The sequence below is a fragment of the Mauremys reevesii genome, linkage group 2 (genome assembly GCF_016161935.1).
Source record: "Mauremys reevesii isolate NIE-2019 linkage group 2, ASM1616193v1, whole genome shotgun sequence".
NCBI classification, from domain to species: Eukaryota; Metazoa; Chordata; order Testudines; family Geoemydidae; genus Mauremys; species Mauremys reevesii.
In genome coordinates, this window is record NC_052624.1 from 144,785,284 (window position 1) to 144,798,485 (window position 13,202).

The following is a 13,202-nucleotide window of genomic DNA, read 5'->3' on the forward strand; positions in this document are numbered from 1 at the left end:
AACAGCAGTTACATTAGGCATTACATTTCAGCGTGTTAGAAAAGTTCTCATCCGCATGTTTATCTCTTGCCTTCACAGCACAAACGCATACAGATTTTTCTCCCCTCTCCCCCTCCTCCCCTTCAAACTCCTGCATCTGCAAGCTGAAACAGCTGACAGTTACCCATTTTGCTTGCTGTCTGTTAGCATCTTAGGCTGGTTAAAGTTCACAGCATGGAAGACCTCTGGTTCACTCAGGCCTGTAGTCACAACTTTGGTTTACTTAGGCCTAGTGACACCAACAATATGAATGGGGGTTAAGAATTTGCCTCTGCAGAGGTACGGTAATGGCTGTTCTTTGCTGCCTCTGTAAGGACCCCATTGAGAGAAGGTCTTGGCTGGGAGTAGGTTGAGGCCAGGGACAATGAGTCAATCCAGGGTTATTACCATGTTTGTATACAGATGTTCAAGTAAGTTAACAATGAGAACTTTTGACCTGTGAATAGGCCCTCTCCACTTCACTGACTGATAGCAAAGTGCAGAGGAAAGATTGATTGGTTGCTACTTCTGATGTCACAATGATGCTACTTATGAATCACCTGAGTTACTGAGCAAATTGCACAGGAAAGTTTGATTGGTTGGTTCTTCTGATGTCACAATGATGCTACTTGTAAATCACCTGAGTTACTGGTATAGCTCTGTCACCATCACCTCTGTTGAGACTGTTGAGAGCTTTTTAGTAACTAGGGAATACATGAAGAGTTTGGGGTCTTCTGTCATTGAAATAATCAAAGCCAAGAATAAGGTGAGAGAACAAGCAGTGAATTTTATTAATATTGTGATTTTAAAAAAAAAATGTCTCTGGCAAAGTAAGAAACTATTTTATGCAAAAAATTAATGTAATCTAAAGTGTAACTCTGCTGAACTTGGAAAGTAGATTCATTTATTATACTGTGAAACCGGGATTTTTAGTTCCACTTTAAATGCAAACGTCAACCTGTTGGGTGAAAACCAAATCCACTTCAATTTAGGCTTAAACAATTTATTTTAGCCTTTATTATATATGTTTTTAGACAATGCTACTATCACGTATGAATTACATAAACATGCAAAAAAAGATAAGGCAAGACAAGAAAGTGCTCAAGTTATCTTTCTTGGGGACAGGGTGACTCTTCTCAAATCTCTGCTATGCTTGGCTATTTTTCCTCTGTCTCTTCTCCACTATTATGTCAATCATCTATTTTTTAATCCTCTGTTCTGTAACTTTGCGCAGACTCAGTAGAGGAAGCTACCTCATCTGTGTCTTTATCCATATATATTCTACTCTAACCCCCTAATTAAAAGCAGGGGCGGCTCTAGTAATCCGGCCGCCCCAAGCAGGGCGGCATGCCGCAGGGGGCGCGCTGCCGGACGCTGGTCCCGCGGCTCCGGGGGACGTGCCTGCGGAGGGTGCGCTGGTCCCGCGGCTCCAGTGGAGCTTCCGCAGGCATGCCTGCGGGAAGTCCACCCGAGCCGCGGGACCAGGGAACCGTCCGCAGTCATGCCTGCGGGAGGTCTACCCGAGCCTTGGGACCAGCAGACCCTCCGCAGTCATGCCTGCGGGAGGTCCACCTGAGCCGCGGGACGAGCGCCCCCTCCGCAGTCATGCCTGCGGGAGGTCTGCTGGTCTGGCGGCTCCGGTGGACCTCCCGCAGGCATGACTGCGGAAGGTCCGCCGGACCCGCCTGCCGCCCTCCTGGGAAAATGCCGCCCGACGCGCGTGCGTGGCGTGCTGGGGTTTTGAGCCGGCCCTGATTAAAAGATTCGCCTGCATAAATCACAATAACTAACCCAGATTAATACATTTTTTGCTTATCCTGCTAAAACTTACTTATATCTGTGTAGTTCCCATCGCAGCTATTCCTTGCTGTCACACTCCCTGGCTGCATGCAGTTGTACTTATATTACAACTGCAATTTTTATTCTTCGTACTCATCTGTTTCTGTGGCCTTGAGTTTTTACTTGTTAGCTGGTTGAATAGGCAGGTGGGGGATGAGGGATTGTACCTGACTTGTACAATTTTGCTGCTTGTTAGAAAATTCTGCTGCTTTCTACATCCTATATACAGGATGCTGAAGGTTATACCATCATGTGAATGGGGGTTAAGAATTTGCCTCTGCAGAGGTACGGTAATGGCGGTTGTTTGCTACCTCTGTGAGGACCCCATTGAGAAAAGGTCTTGGCTGGGAGTAGGTTGAGGCCAGGGACATTGAGTCAATCCAGGGTTATTACCATGTTTGTATACAAATGTTCAAGTAATTTAACAATGAGAACTTTTGACCTGTGAATAGGCCCTCTCCACTTCACTGACTGATAGCAAAGTGCAGAGGAAAGATTGATTGGTTGCCACTTCTGATGTCACAATGATGCTACTTATGAATCACCTGAGTTACTGAGCAAATTGCACAGGAAAGATTGATTGGTTGGTACTTCTGATGTCACAATGATGCTATTTGTAAATCACCTGAGTAACTGGCATAGCTCTGTCACCATAACCTCTAGATGTGACTGTTGAGAGCTTTTTAGTAACTATGGAATATATGAAGAGTTTGGGGTCTTCTGTCATTGAAATAATCAAAGCCAAGAATAAGGTGAGAGAACAAGCAGTGAATTTTATTAATATTGTGATTAAAAAAAATTTCTTGTTAGCTGATTGGATGGATGGGTGGGGGGATGAGGGATTGTACCTGACTTACTGAAAGCTAACAGCTCTCTTCTCTACCCTGCTATCTGCTTGGTCAAGAACTTTATAGATGAGACACAAAAACCAATTTTCTGATTTACAGACTGTTTCAGCAAAATCTGACAATCTCAAGCAGCAGAACTACATACAAAAAGCAAACATTCCTATTTTCTTCCAGAATTGTATATAATAATTTCTCTAACATTACTTAGTACACATTTCACTAACACAATTCATTACACAGTTCTCCAACAAAGCTTAACTATGTATGTGCTTGCTAATGGTGGCTCCATAATTTACAGTTGAGCTTTAGAGTTACAAACACCAGAGATACAAACTGATCAGTCAACCACACAAATCTCGTTTGGAACCGGAAGAACATAATTAGGCAGCAGCAGAGACACATCCCTTCTACCCCACCCCACCCCCGGCTAAAAAAGGCAAATACAGCACTGTACTGTGTTAAATTACTAAAAAATGAAGGGAAAGCAGCATTTTTTCTTCTGCATAGTTAAGTTGGAAAGCTATGTTAAGACAATGTTCAGTTGTAAACTTTTGAAAGAACAACCATCATGTTTTGTTCAGAGTTACGAACAACGTCCATTCCCGAGTTGGTAACTCTGAGGTTCTACTGTATATTTAAGTCCACCATTTCCCTATGCCCTTAAAAGATTTAAATAGCTTTATATGAGCTAAAACATCTCATACTTTTGCTTATGCAGCACCAGCACAGGCAGAAGTTAATAAAGCCTATTAGTAGAACTGTATTGCAGTCTGTGAGGCTGGTACATAAACAAGAAAAGAGAACAGTGCTGTCCACTTAGAGTCACAGACCTGCATGATCCAGGACAGATTTTTTCTCTATCCTTTGGACCCTCTAAATTCTGGTGGTACCTCTGGATCCCTTCCATGACAGGAAAGAATTCACACACCTTACTGAAGAGTTTTAAAGTGCTCAGAATGCAAGATCTTGGGTCCTTCCAAGACCTCTCTGTTTTGCTGCAGAAGAATCAAGGGGGAAAAGGCCCTCTTGTATTCAGTGCAAGGAAGCCAAGAAATTTCTGTGGCTATAGTTCTGATATAATTGAAACGTTGAAATAATTTGCATTAGTGGAGCAAACGTGTGTTAATCATATAAAATGGATTTTTTTTTTGCTAGCTAAAACAGATGCCAAACAGGTGTACACTGATAAGAGTAAAGAAATAAAGCCAGTCAAACCCAGCCTTTCATTAAGAGGCAAATCCTTATTTGGCCCCATCTTTCCATATCCATGAAGAGGCCTACACTTTGCTATATGGGATAGGGTGGGCAAGATTTCAGCAGCCTGCACAGCACTTCCTTTCTCTGCAGGAGCTTCCTTGCCACTGCATGAAGTGGTTGTTTGGTTTAGTGGGTCAGCCACTGCATTGATATACTGGACAACGTAGCAGGAGAACCATGGAAACTAGTGGATCATCTGCTGCTCTATGACTTTTGGGATTAGTGATTGGTTCCTTTTTTCCCCTACCTTTTCATTTTTTTTAATTTTTTTTTTAATACCAGTTACGTGGGTGTGTGCTGTGGGGAAGATCTGCACCTTGAAAAGTTTTCCTTTATGGATAAGTTGCTCTGATAGACTGAACAAATAGCAGGCCAGCTCTCTAATGAGGCAGCCAGCAATGCAGTATTGTTATTGTGGTAGAGTGAATAACGATAACAAATATCTAAGAAACACAGATATTTTATATATCCTAAAGCCATTTGAAAGTGTCATAAAAAGACGTTTTAACAGCACCACTGTCTCCTTCTTTGAAAATCATTGGCTTTTCACCCTATTTAACATGGGGAAGTTAGTCCAGCTGAATGTTTTGGCCTCTGCCAATTGTTGCAGCTCCACAATTTCCGTGTGCATTGGGTAGAACATTGTAGCTCATGCAAGTCATGGATTCCACGATTCTTCATATTTCTCTTTAGCTTAACTCTTTTCCCATCCCCTTTCTGCCCCTCCATACACACTTAGATTAAAGAAGTTATGTTGCCGTGGGGAAAGGCACCACCACATATGTCTTCTGTAAGTGTGATGGTTGTCACCTACTCTTTGCTGTCAGGGATTTTATCTATGCATGCACATTCTGCTGCCTACTTAAGAATGTTAGAAAATGCTGCTGCTTCTGCTGCTTCCTACATCCTATATACGGGATGCTGAAGATTATACCATCATATGAATGGAGGTTAAGAATTTGCCTCTGCAGAGGTACGGTAATGGCTGTTCTTTGCTACCTCTGTGAGGACCCCATTGAGAGAAGGTCTTGGCTGCGAGTAGGTTGAGGCCAGGGACAATGAGTCAATCCAGGGTTATTACCATGTTTGTATACAGATGTTCAAGTAAGTTAACGATGAGAACTTTTGACCTGTGAATAGGCCCTCTCCACTTCACTGACTGATAGCAAAGTGCAGAGGAAAGATTGATTGGTTGCTGCTTCTGATGTCACAGTGATGCTACTTGTAAATTACCTGAGTTACTGGCATAGCTGTCACCATAACCTCTAGCTGTGACTGTTGAGAGCTTTTCTTATTATAGTCTAGCTTCTTTACATGAGTTTGAAATCCGATTGAATTGCAGATTATATTAGTAAATATGTTCAAAATAGTTCAGTAATTTTTTTCTGATCAATCAATGTGCTGATTCTCTGTAAATTTAAAGTTGCATTGAATTTATCTCCTGTGCCTAAACACTTATTAAAACTTTAGCACACACTTGTCTTCTAGCCAAGTGTAATCTGTTCTCAGTTTGGTATGGGATACCTGTGTGAGTGTTCACTAAGTCATGGAACACTGTAAGGAGTTTTGGGGCAGAGACCATGACTTCCTCGTATGTATGTCGTTTTTTGTTGTTGTTTTTTTTTAAACACTGCCTACTAAAGTGGGATTTCAATCCTGATTGCGGGGGCGGGATTGCTATTGTAGTACAAATAATAAATATTACCCTTGCATCACTGTGATTTATGATTAAACTTTGTATAGCGTGAAATGTTGGAGCAAAAAATGGACGACCTACTGAGTCATCAGAGACAATTTGTCGAAAATAATCGTCGGTCCTTAGAACAGAAAATAAAAGAAAAGGAAAAGGTAAGACAAGACCCATTTTTTCACAAGTTTAAAGTTGCCTCCAGACTGCTATTACCAGAGCGAACAAGTTGTTCATTGAGTATTTGTCCATGTAGAAGAAAAAACGCTGACGATTCCATATTTGATGTGTGTGCGCCCACATGCACGCTGTCAGAATTTTTTCCCCGTAATGGTACCCCCAGGGCCAGCTTTGGCAACCTCTGGAGCCCTGTGCTTATGCGCCGGTACATGGGGCCCTGCTGGTCCCACGCCCTCTCAGTTCCTTGAATGGATCTGTATTTGTTAGTGAAACAATTTACTGGCCTACCACGAATTAAGTTGACTAAAGCCATGTTCCCTAGCTGGTGATAATAGTAGTCTGGTGGTTATAACTTGGTAAGAGGAAGTGAATCCGTATTTCTTCAAGGTAGGCTGGGCAGGCAGGCTACCAATGTGTTCACCTCTAATTTATAGTTCGATGACAAAAAATAAAATCAGAAAAAAGTTTGAACATTTTGCTAATAATTTGCTCACTTCTTCCTGAGTTTGACCCTCCCCGCCTGCATTCTTCTGCTCCTGGCAGGCCAAGCCAGGGTAGGAGTGGGCCTTTGGAAAGGGTCTGAGGGCAGAGAGGCTGGGTATAATAAGGGGGTGGGGAGACATAAAGATTTGGGGAAATGGATCACTGGGATCCAAGAGGGTGGGGACTTCATAGGATGGGTCTCTGGCTGGCAATGAGAGTGGGAACAGGCTGTGGGGGAGCTTGAGGACATGGGATGGAGCAGGTGTCTTGCTGGAGGATAGGAGGGTGCTTAGGAGAAAGCTGAGGGGAAGCACTAGCACTTCACTACCTTCTCCAGCTGACAAACCTGCTATGATTTGTTAGAGGGGAGTCCTGCAGCTGCTGCCAAGAGAAGTTTGGCAGAGAGGTTTGTTGCCAGGAGACGCCACTAGTGCTTTCCCTCCCTATCTTCCTCTGCTTTCTGCTCCCCCACTCAGCCCTCTCTTTTCCTTACCAACCCCAACACCCCCGACTAAAAGTCCCGTGCCCCTCATAGCCCTATTCCCTCATATAAATCCCCTCTCAAATTCATGTAGAGCCCCAACCATAAGGACCGTGGGGCCTGGAAGAAGCCTCAACAACGAATTATACCCAGATGGATATCTACTTTGCATCTCCTAATAGTTGCAGGAGATGGGCTAGATTCCTAAGGATCTTAGGAGGTGTGCATTAGTGAAGTTCTGCTCCCCCAGACCTGAGGCGGGAGGAGTCAATGCCCCTCTACCAAACTTCTGTTGCTGCCCAGTCATGTGTTAAGTCAAATTGAAAATAACTAAGGCATTTTCCTCATGAAAAACATTTTGACAGCAATAAGCTAAACATGTAATCATAGCAAAGAAGGGAATTCCCCGCACCCCAAAGGATCATGATTATTGGGGATTAGTCTGGTTGCTTAGTTGTAATGCTCAATGTTGTTATGGAGATCTACTTTTGAATCGATATATAAGCTTCATTCCATTATTTGCTAGTATTTTTTTGATCCACCTGTCTTGGTGTAGCAGATGAAGTAGGCTACTCTGATTGGCCAAAGTGAGTCATGGCCATTAGTGGCCATAACAGAATTTATGCTTTACTTAAAAATGGGTTTTAAACTCTTTTTGCTTCTGTCAGAGAGCGCTTTAGTGTAATTAGTAACTTTTTAAAGAGGCAATTTACAGTCCCTCCCCCACGTTTTCCAGTGTTAATAGTTATAGTAACTTGACAAGAAACATGTAACTAGAGTGTGTTTCTCTCTCCTACCCCTCCCCCCCCAGTCTTCTACATTTCTAAGAAGTGTTTCATCAGCTACATGACTTACTGACAGGGGATCTGCCGTGCGACCAGATAAACCAGGACTTGCAGCAAGCCAACGATGCTCTACGAGCAGAACTCAACAAAGTAGGATTTTTAATATCTGAACTATTCAAATGGAAGTGGTGATGCTGAGTTTTTATTTTATGTAAAATTTAACTGTCCTCTTTATTGTGCTTGAAGATCTATACATGACTAATATTTAAGTGCAACTAAAAATATCACAGGTCAGAGCAAGCTGCAGTATGTTCCTGTCACAGGGTGAGCTGGTCCATTAAAAGACTGGGGCACAGCTGCACCTTTTGTCAGGTTTAGCCCATCTCCTGTATGATGGGAATAAATACAAGGGTCATGTGACAGAAGCATGCATCTAAACCGGGCCTGCTGGCAGGTAAAAGGGCAGCCTGTGGTCATTCAAGAGAGAGACCCCCCCTGCCCCAAAAGTTCAGAGAGAGACTCTCTCGTTAGTGCCCAGGCAGAGGGCCTGTGAAGAGGACAGGTGACAATTTTCCAGAACTCCAAGGCAGAAGCCTTTTGGGGAAGAGAATTACAAGGAACTGGAAACTGTGCATGATAAGCCTCCATTGATGGACTTGCAGGATGCAGAAGTCCCAGCTAGGAGAGGGGTGGGACTACAAGGATGGGCCTGCTCTGATCAAGACCTGGAAAAACTTGAGGCATTATATGCGGAAAAGAATAATTGAGGCTGGTTAAGGGTATGTTTGAGTCTTGTGTTATGATAATAAACCAACCTGGAAGAGAGCACTACTGTAAAATCACCACATGTGATATCTGGTTTGATGCAAGATTAAAGGTAAACTGAGGTAGCAGATGGGCCCAAAGGCAATCTGGGGGTAATGCCCTACAACCGTTCCCTTTAGCCTTGTTCTGATATGAGCACTGCTTCTTTTCTATCCACACTCTCTAATAGAAAACTGCTTTTTTATTTATGATAGACATGGTCTACACTGACTTCATACAGAGGTTCTAAATTTGTCCACGATAGCTGTCCGGCATAGCTATGTGTCATCCTAGCTGTGTGAGCACATTAATCAAACCTTTTCTACAGAGGTGGTTAGTATTTTCTCTACACATACTCTTCTTTCCAGGTTTACTCTTGAAACACTCGATTCATACTCAAACTTGGACATCTATAGGTTTTTATCCAGAAAAGCCTACTCCTTTCTAGAATGGAACTAGGTTATTTCATTCTCATTTTTTACTTCCTTTTTAATTTGGAGTACTATGGAGCTATTATGACTGATATAAAACAGGTTAAAAAGGTTGAAAACCAGTTAGAATTTGGTGGTGGTACAGTTATGATCTTGTTAACTTCCTGGTTTAGATAGCGACATAACAGGGGTCGGCAACCTTTCAGAAGTGGTGTGCCGAGTCTTCATTTATTCACTCTAATTTAAGGTTTCGCGTGCCAGTAATACAATTTAACGTTTTTAGAAGGTCTCTTTCTATAAGTCTATAATATATAACTAAACTATTGGTGTATGTAAAGTAAAAAAGGTTTTTAAAATGTTTAAGAAGCTTCATTTAAAATTAAATTAAAGCAGAGGCCTCTGGACCAGTGGCCAGGACCCAGGCAGTGTGAGTGCCACTGAAAATCAGCTCGTGTGCCGTCTGTGGCACGCATGCCATAAGTTGCCTATCCTTGCGATATAAAGTCAGGTGATAAATTTAAGATAGAGGATAGCACGACACTAATTTCCCTTGCCCCTGAAGAATGTGGTTATGGAGACAGAGGTGCAAGCTGAATGTCTTTGTTGGTCCATAAATATGGGGAATTAAGATGTACAAATACTGGTTTTTCACAACATGTAACCTATTCCTTGAGTATATAGTAAGTGGAAAAGGTAGAGTAATTTGTCAATCTCTTGGTATTTGGATTGTACCGAATTGAGTCTAGTTTGGTATTGATCCTTTCTGTTTGTTGGCTGTTCAATGGCATATTTGGTGATAGCTGATCATCAGTCCAACACCTAAATGTTACCTCTCAAATGAGCAGCTGAGGACTGAGTGGGAATGGGGAAGCATCTTCTAAGCCCAATAGGTGCTCGCTTTGACAAAATATGTTATGTTAAAAAAAATGGAGAGCAAGTGTTAAATCTGCTGCCCTTATGATTGAGCTTAAAAGAAAGCACTGGTTAGGATTCCCAATGATTACCAGACTGTACTATGACTATGGCTTAAATTATGAATATATTTATACATTACAACTATATACTTGAAAATGTGCCTGAAAATATTGTTCATAACCTTGCCCAGTCTTGAGTTAAAGATTTGTGTTACCTTAACCTGTACTGTTTTTGGTATGATACAGAATCTAGAACCCAGGACTGGACAGTGAAAGGAGGATGGATTTTTCAGATATTTGGGCTTTTTTTAATTGCACTTTTTTAAAGCCATCATGCTGAGTTTCAAGGTTTAGGGCCAAATTCTGCTCTTAGTTATACAACACAGAAGTCAACAGTTACTCCAAACTTCTCTTTCTGTAGGAGGAAGCAGAACGTAGCTTATTCTTTTGGCTTTGTTTTCTAAGGTATCTCTGGAGCTCATCATTTAAAGGGACATCAGGAATTTTTAATTTTTTAAAATAGATTCAATATAACTACAAATAAAATGTGATGTGTTTTCCTCATAGGCAATAGCAGTGAAACACTGTTTGGAAAAGGACTCCAGTGAGCTTAACACAGAAGCTGTGCAGAGCAGAACAGGCTTTACTAGCAAACCAGTCAAAGGAACTGGAATAATTAATAATTTAAACTGGAAATCAGTAAGAACTGGTGCCATTTATGCCTTACCGACTCCCAGGGGAACTCTGCAAGCTCTGTGTTGGAGAATAGTGTATTTCCACCAGAAGTTGTGTTTCGATACTGTCTTATTCTGGCTGTCCTTTTTTGGAGCATCTTAAAAGACTGTGACAAAGTTCCTCCTCTGCCTTGGTGGGTCCTGCACTTATTGGCGGATTTGCTCACCTCAGATATTCAGGGCAGCCCTCAGTTTGGCCAGTTTTATGGCTCAAACCTGCCATTCACTCAGCTAACCACATCACTTGCCAGCATGGGGAAAAGGAAGGAGAACAATCTCCACAGTCTCTGCTGACCCACCTAGTGGGCCAGGGAGACAGGCCAGGGATCTTCGCCTCTGGTGGGACCCACAGTCCAAGTCAACTCCTCTTATATCCAGTAGGAGGGAGGGGAATGAGGGGAACCCAGGCCCTCCCTCTACTCTGGGTTTCAGCCCAGGGCCCTGTGGATCGCAGCTGTCTACAGTGTTACGTGTAACACCTGTGTGACAGCTACAACTCCCTGGGCTACTTCCCCATAGCCTCCTCCCAACATCTTCTTTATCCTCACTACAGGACCTTCCTCGTGATGCCAGATAGCGTTTGTACTCCTCAGTTCTCCAGCCGCAGGCCCTCTCACTCTCAGCACTTTGCGCACCCTTCACTGACTGAAGTGAGGTCCTTTTTAACCAGGTGTCTTAATTAGCCTGCCTGCCTTCAGTGGTTCCAGCAAATTCCTGATTTTTCTGGAACTGCCCTGTTATCTTACCCAGGAAAAGGGACCTGCTTAATCGGGGCTAATATATTTGCCTTCTCTCATTCTCCTGTAGCGGCCCCGGCCCCATGGACCCAACCGGCTTCCGTGCCCCTTCAGCATAAGCCATCTGCACGACTTAAAGCCGGTTCATTTCCAGACCACGCCAAGGAAACATCTATACGCGCTCGTGCTCCACACTCTGCACTTCCTCACCTTTGCGTCCCACCCTGACACAAAGTGGAGGGACCTCCTGCCACCTCTAGAGGGTGAGGAGCCCCGGTGGGCCAGCCTATACTCCACCCTGCTCCCAAGGCCCGCCGGGGATGTCAGTTGGTCGCTTCTTCACAGGGGTCTGAGCACGAGCGTGTAATTGGTGCAGTTCACCCCCATCCTGGACACCTGCCCTTTCTGCTGCGTGAGGGAGACTCTGGTGCACGTTTACCTGGAGTACGCCAAGCTGCAGCCTCTATTCTGTCTCCTCACAGATATCCTGTTGCATTTCTGGCTGCACTTTCCCCCTCATTTCCTTATTTATGCACTGCCTATCGGTGGCCTCACAAAGTCACGGGACCTCCTGGTCAACCTCCTCCTGGCCCTGGCTAAAATGGCCATCTATAAAACCAGGGAGAGGAGGTTGGCCGATGGAGTCTCCTGTAACTGTGGGGCCTCTTTCCGGTCCTCCATCCATTCATGCAACCGGGCAGAAATCCTCTGGGAGGCGTCCACTGACTCCCTTCATGCCTTCGAGGAGCAGTGGGCGCTGTCCGGGGTTCTCTGCTCAGTGTCCCCATCTGGTTCCCTTCGTTTGAGCCTTTGACAGCATGTCTGTCCCTGTTATTTCATTAGTTGTCCCCTGAAACCACTTGGTTTCCAGGTCTTGTTGATCCCCCCTTTAAGGCTGGGGGGATCTTTTAGCAGTGGGCTCCCCACTTCCTGCATCCCAATAGGATCACTCTCCTGTAGCCCTCTGGCCCGACCCTGTCACAAGACCTATAGCTGTGATACAAGATAAGGCCCCGATCTTGCAGTTTTTGCAATTGATTCCATGTGGACTGACCCAAGGCCAAAAATTGGTTGTATGGTCAGAGTTTAAAAAAATGATTTTGCACCAGCATACTACAGATAGGGTTACAGTTCATATGGAATTATTTGTTTAATCTAATTATGTAGTATGGTTCAAGAGACTCTTTGTTTAGTCCTAAAAAATAGAATATATTAAATATCTGAGTTCATTTGGAACTTCTAGAATCAGTAGCTGCTTCCTAAGTATAAGTGTGTTTTGCCTAATTCTAAGATTTCATGGAGGAGTGGGTACATTTTTGGTCACACAATCAATTTAAAGCAAGAGAAAATCCCCCAAATGATTTATACATTTTAACTTTTTCAAGGACTATAGACTAGCATTATCAACAAAATTCTAACTGTAAGGGGACTGTTGCCCCCTTACTAACATTCAGTGGGGGTGTTTTGGCTGCTAGCTCCCAGCACTAAAAGGGGAGGGATTGATGGCAAATCAGGACCCTGAGACTGACAGTCCCCAGGAACAATGGCAAGAGGCCAATGCTCCAGGTCAGCCTGATTGACAGGGCAGGCCGGCTAATCAGGGAGACAGAAGGCCAGTGTGGGTCCCGTCCTCCGTGTGTGAGCAGGAATGTGCCGGAGTCAGACAGAGTGGGGCCGAGCTAAGGAGGAAGCAGGGGCCCAAGCTGAGCTGGAGAACAGAGCCAGGCCAGATCCAGAGGGGCCAGAGCTGCAGCCAGAGAGCCAGAGGCACAGCCCAGAGAGAGCAGACCCTGTGCTGGGAGCAGAGCTGCAGCCAGAGAGCCAGAGGCACAGCCCAGAGAGAGCAGATCCTGTGCTGGGAGCGGAGCTGCAGCCAGAGAGCCAGAGGCACATCCCAGGGAGAGCAGATCCTGTGCTGGGAGCGGAGCTGCAGCCAGAGAGCCAGAGGCACATCCCAGGGAGAGCAGATCCTGTGCTGGGAGCAGAGCTGCAGCCAGAGAGCCA

At 44.2% G+C, this 13,202-nt stretch overlaps 1 long non-coding RNA gene across 1 annotated transcript; it reads left to right on the top strand.

Annotated features, from left to right (window-relative positions):
- The first annotated feature begins 722 nt into the window (after positions 1 to 722).
- LOC120398745 lies at positions 723 to 7,763 on the top strand. Its single transcript, XR_005594674.1, has 3 exons — positions 723 to 784; positions 5,706 to 5,810; positions 7,605 to 7,763. It is a non-coding gene; the product is annotated as an uncharacterized LOC120398745 (long non-coding RNA).
- Positions 7,764 to 13,202: the final 5,439 nt, after the last annotated feature.